The sequence below is a fragment of the Pinus tabuliformis genome, chromosome 7, assembly GCF_031772625.1.
Source record: "Pinus tabuliformis cultivar Carrire ecotype Pingquan chromosome 7, CPIR1, whole genome shotgun sequence".
Taxonomy (NCBI): Eukaryota; Viridiplantae; Streptophyta; class Pinopsida; order Pinales; family Pinaceae; genus Pinus; species Pinus tabuliformis.
This window is the reverse complement of record NC_142293.1, coordinates 829,641,948-829,652,554: the sequence shown is the minus strand read 5'-3', so window position 1 is coordinate 829,652,554 and position 10,607 is coordinate 829,641,948. Positions and strand designations below refer to the sequence as shown.

Sequence of the window (10,607 nt, the reverse complement as noted above, 5' to 3'; positions counted from 1 at the left end):
ATGCTACATAGATATGGAATTGGGAGTACTCTGGTGAATGTATTAACTCCCCTGTTGGCGGATTGTTGATGGTTATAGAATCAATTTACACATGGGGCAACACCTAGGTGGTTGCTGTGGATGGTCACAAGAGCTGCCGAAACTGGCGTTGGTCTGCGGCCACCTTTGCGTTCATAACCCATGAGGATTACATTATCTTATTTTATTGCATAATGGAGTGCTTATAAACCCCTATGGTCCTTCATTTGTATAACGAGTGTTTAATCAAATTCTGGTTTATTTAGCAATATTTCATATATATAGTGTTATACATTGTATTACATGTTGCAAAGGAAACGCTATAAGGTAGTAGCATAGGAAAGAGTAATATAGAAAAAAGAAGTAAAATTTTTATGTAATTTTGTTTTGTTTTATTTATTGACTATTGTTATAAAAACTTTGAAATTTAAAATTTGCATAATTGAGCTAGAATAGTTAGGAAGACTATATATGGATATTGTGGGTATATTAATGTCATCTTCATCTTCATCTTCACAATAGACATCAACGTCTAAATGATGATGAGTGTTTGTAGCTATCTCTATGTTTGAGATGTCTTTTACCAAGTCTATCACCTTATCCAATCTTTCTCTGTGGTTGGGTAATAAGTTGTTGTAAATCAATGCGTTACAGAATGACACATTGTAGGCATCCAAGCCTTTATCTTGGAACCAATCCAAAAGGTCTTGCACAGTTGGATTTCCATGTATGACCCATTAGTCCCATTGAGACCAGGTTTGATTCTCATGTTTAGTTACATGTGGGGGAACAGGTTCAACCATAGAAAATAGAGGGAGTGCCAAGTTTGCAAAATTGTTGCAATACTTTTCAACCTTGTGGCCTAATATAACCTCGTAAAGTTCCAGACACACTAGACCAGTGGCCATGGCAGTGGTAGTTGCAATAGCAGGAATTATTCTGCCAGCTATGAACTTGGCCTTGAGCTTATCCACCTCAGGTATGTTATAGTTCCTTGCTCGCATATTAGCAAGTCCAACAATAAGATCCATGTGATAATTTGTATCATCATCCTGCATTGCAATGAAGCAACAACGAAAATTTTAGACTGGTTTTTCTTCCAATGGATAGTGTTGAATTGATAATATTTTATTTGAGGGAGGAGAAGTTGTGTAATTAGTAGAGGATAATATGGATCTTTAATGAGAAAATTTAGAGAATACCTTTTCAAACTTAATTGGATTCATGTGAAATCCTGAAGGCGGATTTTGAACACCACATTGCAGTGTGGTGATCAATTTGTCAATAAGTTTAGCATCATCATCATCATCATACAATGTAGAAGAAGGGTTCACATATGTAGCTTTCTCATATGTGACAATTGTCATCCCTTCTTTTGTCTTGAAAATTGGAATATGAACTTTGTCAACCACCTGCATGAATCTATTTGAATTTGAATTTGGAGCCCAGTCGAGAATGGATATGGGAATGCCATATGTATTAGCTTTTAAAATGGAGGTTGCAAGAATTAGGGACATGTGAATGGGATCATGGGAAGAAAAGTCAAGGGGCTTTGGGAAAAACTAAGGAGTATACTAGAATGGTGCACCTTCTCTTGTACTTGCATCCTCGGGGAAGTTGAAAGTTGATTCACACGATTTGAAAAATAATCCTTAAACATGAATACTTAAATGAGTCAATGATTTGCAAATCTAGTTTAGTGAAATTTGATCTTTTTGTAAATAGTAAGTTGTGCTAAGATTTGTTGGAATGCAAGATGGAATCATGGAAATGAAAAGTATAAAATCATAGAAAGGGAGGGAAGAGAAAAGGAAAGGGAATTTAATTACTTACTTGATTCTAGCCCAAGAGACGAAATCTTCAAATGTTAGACATCGGTGTGAAACCAAACAATCGAAAATAGACTCTAGAAGTTGTCCATGTTGGAAATATGTTGTCATTGATGGAAAAGGAAAAGGCAAAGGCATTGGCAAAGATTGGAAAAGACAACTGCATTGGTAAATATGTTGTCATTGGTGGCAAAGGAAAACATTGTTGGCAAAGGCAAAGGCCATGGAAAAGATTTTTGGAAAAGGAAAGCATGGAAATTTCAAAGCACTATAAATGGTGTTGTCATTATTGGGAAAGGAAAGGAAAAGCATGGCAAAGGATAAGTCATAAGAAAATCATCATGGATGAGAATGGTGAAGGGAATTTGGAGCTAGTTTTGGAGTAGCATATCATCTCAGAAATATGTGGAACCCACATAAATGGAAAGAGCTCAGAATTTTTTGTTGTTGGTATGTAGAAGTTTGAAAATGGCCTCCTGGTGTGAAAGTTAGAGCCAATTAAAGTTGGTGACCCCAAGTCAAACTATTACAGAGTTAGCAGAGGTTGGATGAGCTTTGGTGCACAACCAAAGTTGGTAGAAATGCCAAAATCAATATATATGGTGGCAGAGCCCCTATGAGAAGAAGTGGGAAGCAGTCCCATTGGTCATAGGTGGAGCCCACCTAGAGGTAATACCCTAGCGGTGTGTTAACGGTGCAAAAATTTTAGCGACTCGATAGATGTGGAAAATGACATGCAAGTCTTAGCGATCAGGCATACATGGAAGCCACAACAACAATGGAGAGCCTTCCCATAGGACGAAGGCAGAGTCCACATGATCTAGGGACCTTTTACTTATAGATGTATCAAAAGAATCACATGTGAAAATTGCAGCTTAACATAGAAATTTAATGTGCAAATGAGAGAAGAAGAAGAAACACATAAGGCATGAAAAGAAGACAACAAGACTTGATAACGGAGTTCGTCCAACTTGGACTACATCTCTGGGCCCAACTCGATCAATGGGGAGGCCTTCATTCATTAAATGGCATTAAAAGAAGAGAATACAATCATCAGTTACATAAAAGGAGTCTTATACCTCCATTCTAGAAAATGGCTGAGAAATGGAGAACTCAGATGAAGAAATGGATAGCACCACTACGTCCATGGCGTCAAGAGGGGCTGAAAACATATAAGATTTGTCCAATTTAAACAAAATGCACTTTTGCCCTTTCCTACAAGCTTTGCCTCGAACTGCGTGCCAAAAATCCTCTCCCCTTGCACTTTTCCACATGCATTGTGTTTTATAACCATGTTTTTGTTACAATGACACTGAATTTGGGGGGTTGAATGTTCGGAATAGAAGCCATTTAGATGGAAGGATTGACAGGCGCAACAAAACCCCAAAAATGGCCTTTTTATGCTCAAAGCGATAATACATAGAAACATAAGAAAATCCGACCAAAAGCCTTTTAACCGGACTTCAAATATATGAAATCAGGCTTATAAACCCATCGGGTCTGGCCCTTTATCGCAAATCGCTATCGTGTTGTTCAATGGCCCTTGTTGCAGGTATCCGCCGATCGTCGATATGTCGATCCGTCGATCGCCGATATGATCTTGACCGTTGATCTGTTTTCCGATCCGACGACTGAGATTGCACTTCACTATCGAAATATCACATTCGCTACGCCCCAGTGTTCTTCCATATGGCATACACCGACGCCGATCGCCGATGCTAATCCAATCGTCGATCGCAATCGCTAATCGCATGTCTTAAGTCCCAATATCGGCCATCGCTTGCCCCTGATTGCGATTAGTCAGAGATCACTAATCGGGGATTCTGCTGCCCTTTCCTTAAGCCCGACTTTTACTTCTCTGATTGTGATTTGCCTTTATAAGGCTTAAAATCCATTTTTATAAGAAATACCTCCTTTTTCAAAGGAACTAAGGCAAACTCTTTTCACAATAACTTCATCATTTGGACTCAGATTGGAGTTCCGTTTGCACTATTGGAATCAAGGCGAAGAGCACTTCGATATGATGTCAAGATACTTGCCTTTCTACCACTTTAAATTTTGAGCTTTTCCATGCCATTATGTCCGAAGATCCACCTGGATCAATCCCCCCCATTGAGGAGCTTTTGGACTGCCAAAAGCTTTCATTAGTTAATTGGCAAGTGAGGGAATTATTCCCTCAGTCTTTCCTTCTCCAACCATTTTTCCTTGTTGGGGTGCATGCCCTTGAAACCAACTCGAAGGTATTCCACATCTCCTCGCCATGGAGTCCTAGTTCTTCAATCAAGGATGATGTCCTCAAGTAACTCATCGAGATATTCTGGTGCAAAATCATCAATTGCAGGAACTGTGCCCACCTCATCGGTGTTCATAATAAATGGTGGTTCATACAACTTTAAGTTCTCCACATTCACAATGGAGTACATTTGCATATATATCGACAAATCAAGACGAAAGGCATTGTTTCCAATCTTCTCCAAAATGGTGAATGGACCATACCAGATTGGTCGCAACTTCTTCCCTTCTCCCTTCATCCTGTCCTTGCTGATGTGGAACCACACTTTGTCACCCACTTGGAATTGATGGTTGACTTAGTGTTTGTCATGTCGAGCCTTGTAACGGGCTTGAATTTTCTCCAACTGCTCTTGTACTACTTGGTGAATCAACTAGATTCGTTGAATGAACTGCTGAGCTTTGTCCCTGTCATTACGTCCACTGGAGTCATCTTCCCTTCCAAAGACCATATCAAAAGGGTCCTTTGGCAGGTAACCAAAACATGTCTCAAATGGTGAATGCTGTGTAGATGAGTGCACTTCTCAGTTGTAGGAATGCTGCACATATGGGAGATGCTCATCCCACAACTTAGGATGTTTCCCACAATAGCCTCGTAACAAGTGTACCACGGTGCGGTTGACAACCTCTGTCTATCCATCAATCTGTGGATGAAATGTCGTGCTTCTTTTCAACTTGGTGTCCATCATCTTCCACAAGTTGGTTTAGAACTCTCAGAGAAAGCGAGAATCCCGATCTGACATGATCGATGTGGGCAACCCAAAATGGACCCAAACATGTTGAAAGAAAAGATAAGTAGTCTGCTCTGCAGTGATCTGCTTTTTACAAGGCATTAAAATAAACATCTTGCTAAAACGGTCAACGACGACATACAAATAGTCATGACCCTTTCTATACAAAGGCAAACCTCCTACAAAGTCCATCGACACACTTTCCCATGGATGACTCGGAATAGGGAGTGGTGTGTAGAGCTCGAATTTTCTATTAAAGGGCTTTGAAACAGAACACATCACGCAACCCTTTACATAGCAAGTCACAATGTTTTTCATATGAGGCCAAAAAAAATATATTTGTACATGACATAAAGTATTTTCGACACCAAAGTGTCTAGACATAAGAGAGGTGTGGGCCTCTCAGATTACATGTACTCGTTCCCCTGTGGGAATACACAATTTACCAAGATGATACAACAGTTTCCCTCGCAATTGATAGTTGTCCACCTGTGAACCATGGGTCAGTTTTGCATAAATCTCCTTAAAGTCATCATCGTTAGCATATTGTTCAGCATAAATCTCAAAAGACAATGAAGCATTATGAAAAATAACAAAAGCAGAAATAGGAGGGTGAGATAGCATATCAGCCACTTGATTGCTAGTGCCTTTCTTATACTTTATTACCAGATGAAACTATTGAAGAAAACCCATCCACCTAAAATGACGAGATTGCTGCAACTTAGTTTGTGACTGAAGATATTGCAAGGGTTGATGATCCGTATGGATGATGGTCTCCTTGCCAATCAGGTAGTGTTTCCACTTTTTCACACTTTGCACCAAGGCATAAAGCTCCTTGTCATAAGTGGGATAATTTATCACAGCCTAAGAGAACTTCTCAGAATGGTAACATATCGACTTCTTTTGTTGCATCAGTGCAGCTCCCATGGCATAACCGTTGGCATCTGTTTCGATCTCGAATGGCTGTTGGAGATCTGGTAAGGCTAATACTGGCGTGGTGCTGATCTTTTCCTTCAATGTTTTGAAGGACTTCTACTATCTTCCTCCCCATTGGAAGACCCTTTTCACACTTGTCAATGTGTGCAGAGGTGTTGCAATAATAGAGAAATTGGCAATAAATCTCCTCCAATACTGGACTGCACCTAAAAATCTATGGACCTCGGTTACATTAGTAGGCCTAGGCCAATTTAAAATTGCTTCAACTTTAGAAGGATCAATTTTTAACTGACCATGACCAACAATATGACCTAGGTAACCCAAAGAGACTTTCCTGAACTCACACTTTGACAATTTTACATAGAGTTTTTCATTTTTCAATACATCAAGCACTTTCTTTACATGACACACATGTTCAACCCAACTTTTACTAAAGACAAGTATATCATCTAAATATACAAGAACAAATTCATTAATGAAAGGCATAAAGAGATCATTCATGACCCTCATAAAAGTGGCTGGAGCATTGGAAAGTCCGAATGGCATCACCATCCATTCGAACAGCCCCTGTTTGGTCTTGAAAGAGGTTTTCCACACATCTTGCTCTGCAATTCGGACCTGGTGATAACCACTACGCAAATCCAATTTGGTGAAATAAACAACATTCTTTAACTAATATAATAAGTCATCAATGCGTGGAAGAGGGTAGCGATTTTTCACCGTGATTTTGTTTAGTGCGCGGTAATCCACACACATCCTCCATGTGTCGTCTTTCTTTGGGACTAAGACAATCGGTGAGCCACATGGAGAAGTGCTCGGCCTAATGACCCCTTGGTCCAGCAATTCCTGCACCTGCTTTTTGATTTCCTCCATCTTAATGGTCGACATCCTGTACATGCCAATATTTGGTAAAGGAGCGTCATGTTGCAAATGGATCTCATGTTGGATTTCCCTCTTCGGAGGTAATCCCTTCGGTTCCTGAAACAACTCATCATAATTAGAAATTAATTCACATAATTCTTGTTTATGTTCCTGATCACAACCCTAGAAAGCATCAGCTAATTCTACCTCTTTTTCCCTTACAACCATAAGCATGCAACCCTTACTGGAATTCACCAACCTCTTCATTTGTCCTGCACTTACAAGGCTGGCATTGATTTTATTTTGATGAGCCCTTACTATATATCCTACCCCATCTTTTGTGATTTGGTATTTTTTTTCATGACAGAAGAAGATTTCATTTCTATGATACAGATATGGACTCCCTAACACCATGCCACAGATATCCAATGGGATCACATCCAGTTCTACTTCATCCACCAGCTTAGAAGCGATCACAAATTTTACTTTACACTGCTTAGTTACATTCAATTTTTCTTTATCATCTATCCATCCAAGTGGGTAAGGTTTCGTATGTGCTTTTGTTTCTAAGCCAAGTTTCTTTACCAAGGATTCTGTGATTAAGTTTGCTTAAAATCCAGTATCAAACAGAGTTTCAACTTTAGTATGATTTACAACAACTCTGATATGAAATAGTTCAATTATTTTTCCATCATTAGGAAGGGACTCATTTACAGAACTGGTGCCTTCATGCAATTCAAAATTAACATGAGGTGTAAGAGTACCTTTTATTCTTGCTGCTATGATCAACGCTTCATCTCCTGAATCGGATCCAAGGTCTTGCTGTGCAATTGCCACTGTCTTCTGCTTGCCTTTTCCTCCATACTTCTTTGGTCTCTTTTCTAGGTGCATTTTCCAACAGTGATCATCATAGTAACCTTCCTTTTTGCAGTGATTGAAATACGACCTTTCTCCTTCTTTGGCTGCTGCCATTTTCTTCTCCTTTCCTTTCCATTTTTCTTTAGATTTTCCATTGGGAGGTTTGAACGGTGGTTTTCTAGAATAATCATCTCTTTCATTTTTGCCCTTGCTCTCAATATGAATTGCCTTTACGCTAGCTGAGTCAATAGTGGTTGGTTCAAACAACAATAATGAATGCCTAATGTAACTATGTAGCGATCCAATGTACTTAGTTACTACTTCAGGTGTATCAAGTGCAATACCCAAATTAAGTGCTTGCTTTCTAAACTCCTCTGTAAAACTTTGAACATCCTAACCTTTGCCTTGCCTTAAATGCTGCCAATTCATTAAAGCTTTTTTCTTGTAACCCAAGGGATAAAACTATTCCTTTAACACAGAGATAAAATAAAGCCATGAGGAAAAGAGGTTACCCACATTCTTACTTCTCTGCAATTTGTTCTCCCACCAAACGAGAGTGGTATTGCTTAGTTGTAGAGAGGCCAACTGAATCTTTGCCTCATCCTCAACAATCTGTTGAATCCTGTAGTAGACCTCAATCTTCCTAATCCAATTATTAAGCTTCTTTAAGTTACTTTCACCATTAAACATGGGAAGATCAAATTTAACATCTAATTTAAATAATTGTTTCTTAGATGCATCCCTGGGATTTCTATGATTATGGTGGTGAGAGGAAGAAGAACTTTCAATCGTGGAAGGAGAAGGAGGGGGGTATTCTTCACCATTTCTATGCGTTGAACCTTATTCTTCTAGATTTCTATCTTCTACTTTCTCTAGCCTTGAAAGCAACTGACCGACATTCTCTGCCATTGAATAGAAGGTTTTACGGAAATTGCACTCCTCCTCAATACAAGCCTCTTCATCCATATTTCTCCTTCGATGTGCACGCCCCGCTTCAGGATCGAAAGTCTCTAGTTCTCCTTCACCTCTTCGGAGCCTGTTTCTTGTTAGCATACAAACATGTAATTCACATCTAAAAAGACTTGCTTTGATACCACTTGATCCAGGGACCTTTGCTTATAGATGTATCAAAAGAATCACATATGAAAATTGCAACTTAGCATAGAAATTTAATGTGCACATGAGAGAAGAATAAGAAACACATAAGGCATGAAAATAAGACAACAAGACTTGATAATGGAGTTCATCCAACTTGGACTACATCTCCGAGCCCTGCTCAATTAATGGGGAGGCCTTCATTCATTAAATGGCATGAAAAGAAGAGAATACAATCATTAGTTACATAAAAGTAGTCTTATACCTCCATTCTGCAAAATGGATGAGAAATGGAGAACTCAGATAAAGAAATGGATAGCACCATTGCGTCCGTGGCATCGAGAGGGGCTGAAAACATATAAGATTTGTCCAATTTAGACAAAATGCACTTTCGCCCTTTCCTGCAAGCTCTGCCTCGCACTGGGTGCCAAAAATCCTCTCCCCTTGCACTTTTCCACGTGCATCATGTTTTATAACCATGATTTTGTTACAATGCTGCTAAATTTGGGGGGTCGAATGTTTAGAATAGAAGCTGTTTAGATGGAAGGATCAGCAGGCGCAACAAAACCCCAAAAATGGCCTTTTTCCGCTCAAAGCGATAATACACAGAAACATAAGAAAATCTAACCAAAAGCCTTTTAACTAGACTTAAAATATATGAAATCGGGATTATAAACCCATCGGGTCTGGCCCTTTATCCCAAATCACTATCACACTGTTCAATGGCCCTTGTCGCGGGGATCTGTCGATCGTCAATCGTCGATCCGTCGATCGCCGATATGCCGATCATTGATATGCCAATCGCCGATATGATCTTGATCGTTGATCTATTTTCCGATCTGATGGCTGAGATAGCACTTTTCTATCAGCATATCGCAATCGCAACGGCCCAGGGTTCTTCCATATGGCATATGCCAACGCTGATGCCGATCGCTGATGCTGATTTGATTGATTGTCCGATCGCCGATCGCAATCACTAATTGCATGTCTTAAGTCCCAATATTGGCCATCGCTTGCCCCCAATTGCGATTAGTCGAAGATCGTTAATTGGGGATTTAGCTGCCCTTGCCTTAAGCCCGCCTTTGACTTCTCCGATTACAATTTTCCTTTATAAGGCTTAAAACCCATTTTTATAAGAAATGCCTCCTTTTTCAAAGAAACTAAGGCAAACTATTTTCGCGATAACTTCATCATCCAGACTCGAATTGGAATGTCGTTCACACCATTGGAATCAAGGCAACGAGCACTTCGATCTAATGTCAAGATACTTGTCTTTCTACCACTTTAAATTTTGAGATATTCCATGCCATTGTGTCTGAAGATCCACCTGGATCACCAAAATATAGGCTGGCCTGATGATGGCAGGAAAGCGGGTGCACCCCGAAAGATTTTGTAGGGCACAAACGACTAAGCCTCGGGAGGAAAGAGTCGGGCCACGTGGCGACTTCCCGATGGCACTAGAGACAAACCTTTAAATGCATTTTTTGGTCACGAGAGGTGGTTTCTCGCACAGTTGATCGCGTAGATCAACTGTGGAGATCCACCCTGGGGGCACCCTTCTGAAACCATAATCCACTTAGGAGTGGTGTCATGGAAAGGGCTTAACTTGGTGGTTTTTGGGAAAATAAAATTATAAAGGAAAATGGTCGCAAAACAAGGCCTCAGAGGACCTTTCTCTCTACTCTCTGACATAGGACAGATGGCAACATATCATTGGTCCAGACAACAGAGAATGGTGATATCAGCAAAATCCAATGGGAGTGTGACACATGGTAGGTATATTTGGCATTTTTGGGCACCCTAATGGCCCATCTTTGGGTGACACATGTCACCAATAACAAGTCGACACTTGGTGTAAGTGACGTCATCCCGCTGGAAATAGTCTGAAAGTTTCACTATGTTGCTAGAGCAATTTTAACATGAAGAAAGCACCAGGACACATTGACACTGACAACATGACAACGGTCATCCAATGAGAAGAGTGTCAGGA

General features: G+C 39.9%; 1 pseudogene; it reads right to left on the bottom strand.

Annotated features, from left to right (window-relative positions):
* Window positions 1-410: 410 nt before the first annotated feature.
* The window catches only part of LOC149250184 (ubiquitin-activating enzyme E1 2-like), a 55,107-nt pseudogene continuing 44,910 nt past the window's right edge, over window positions 411-10,607 (bottom strand).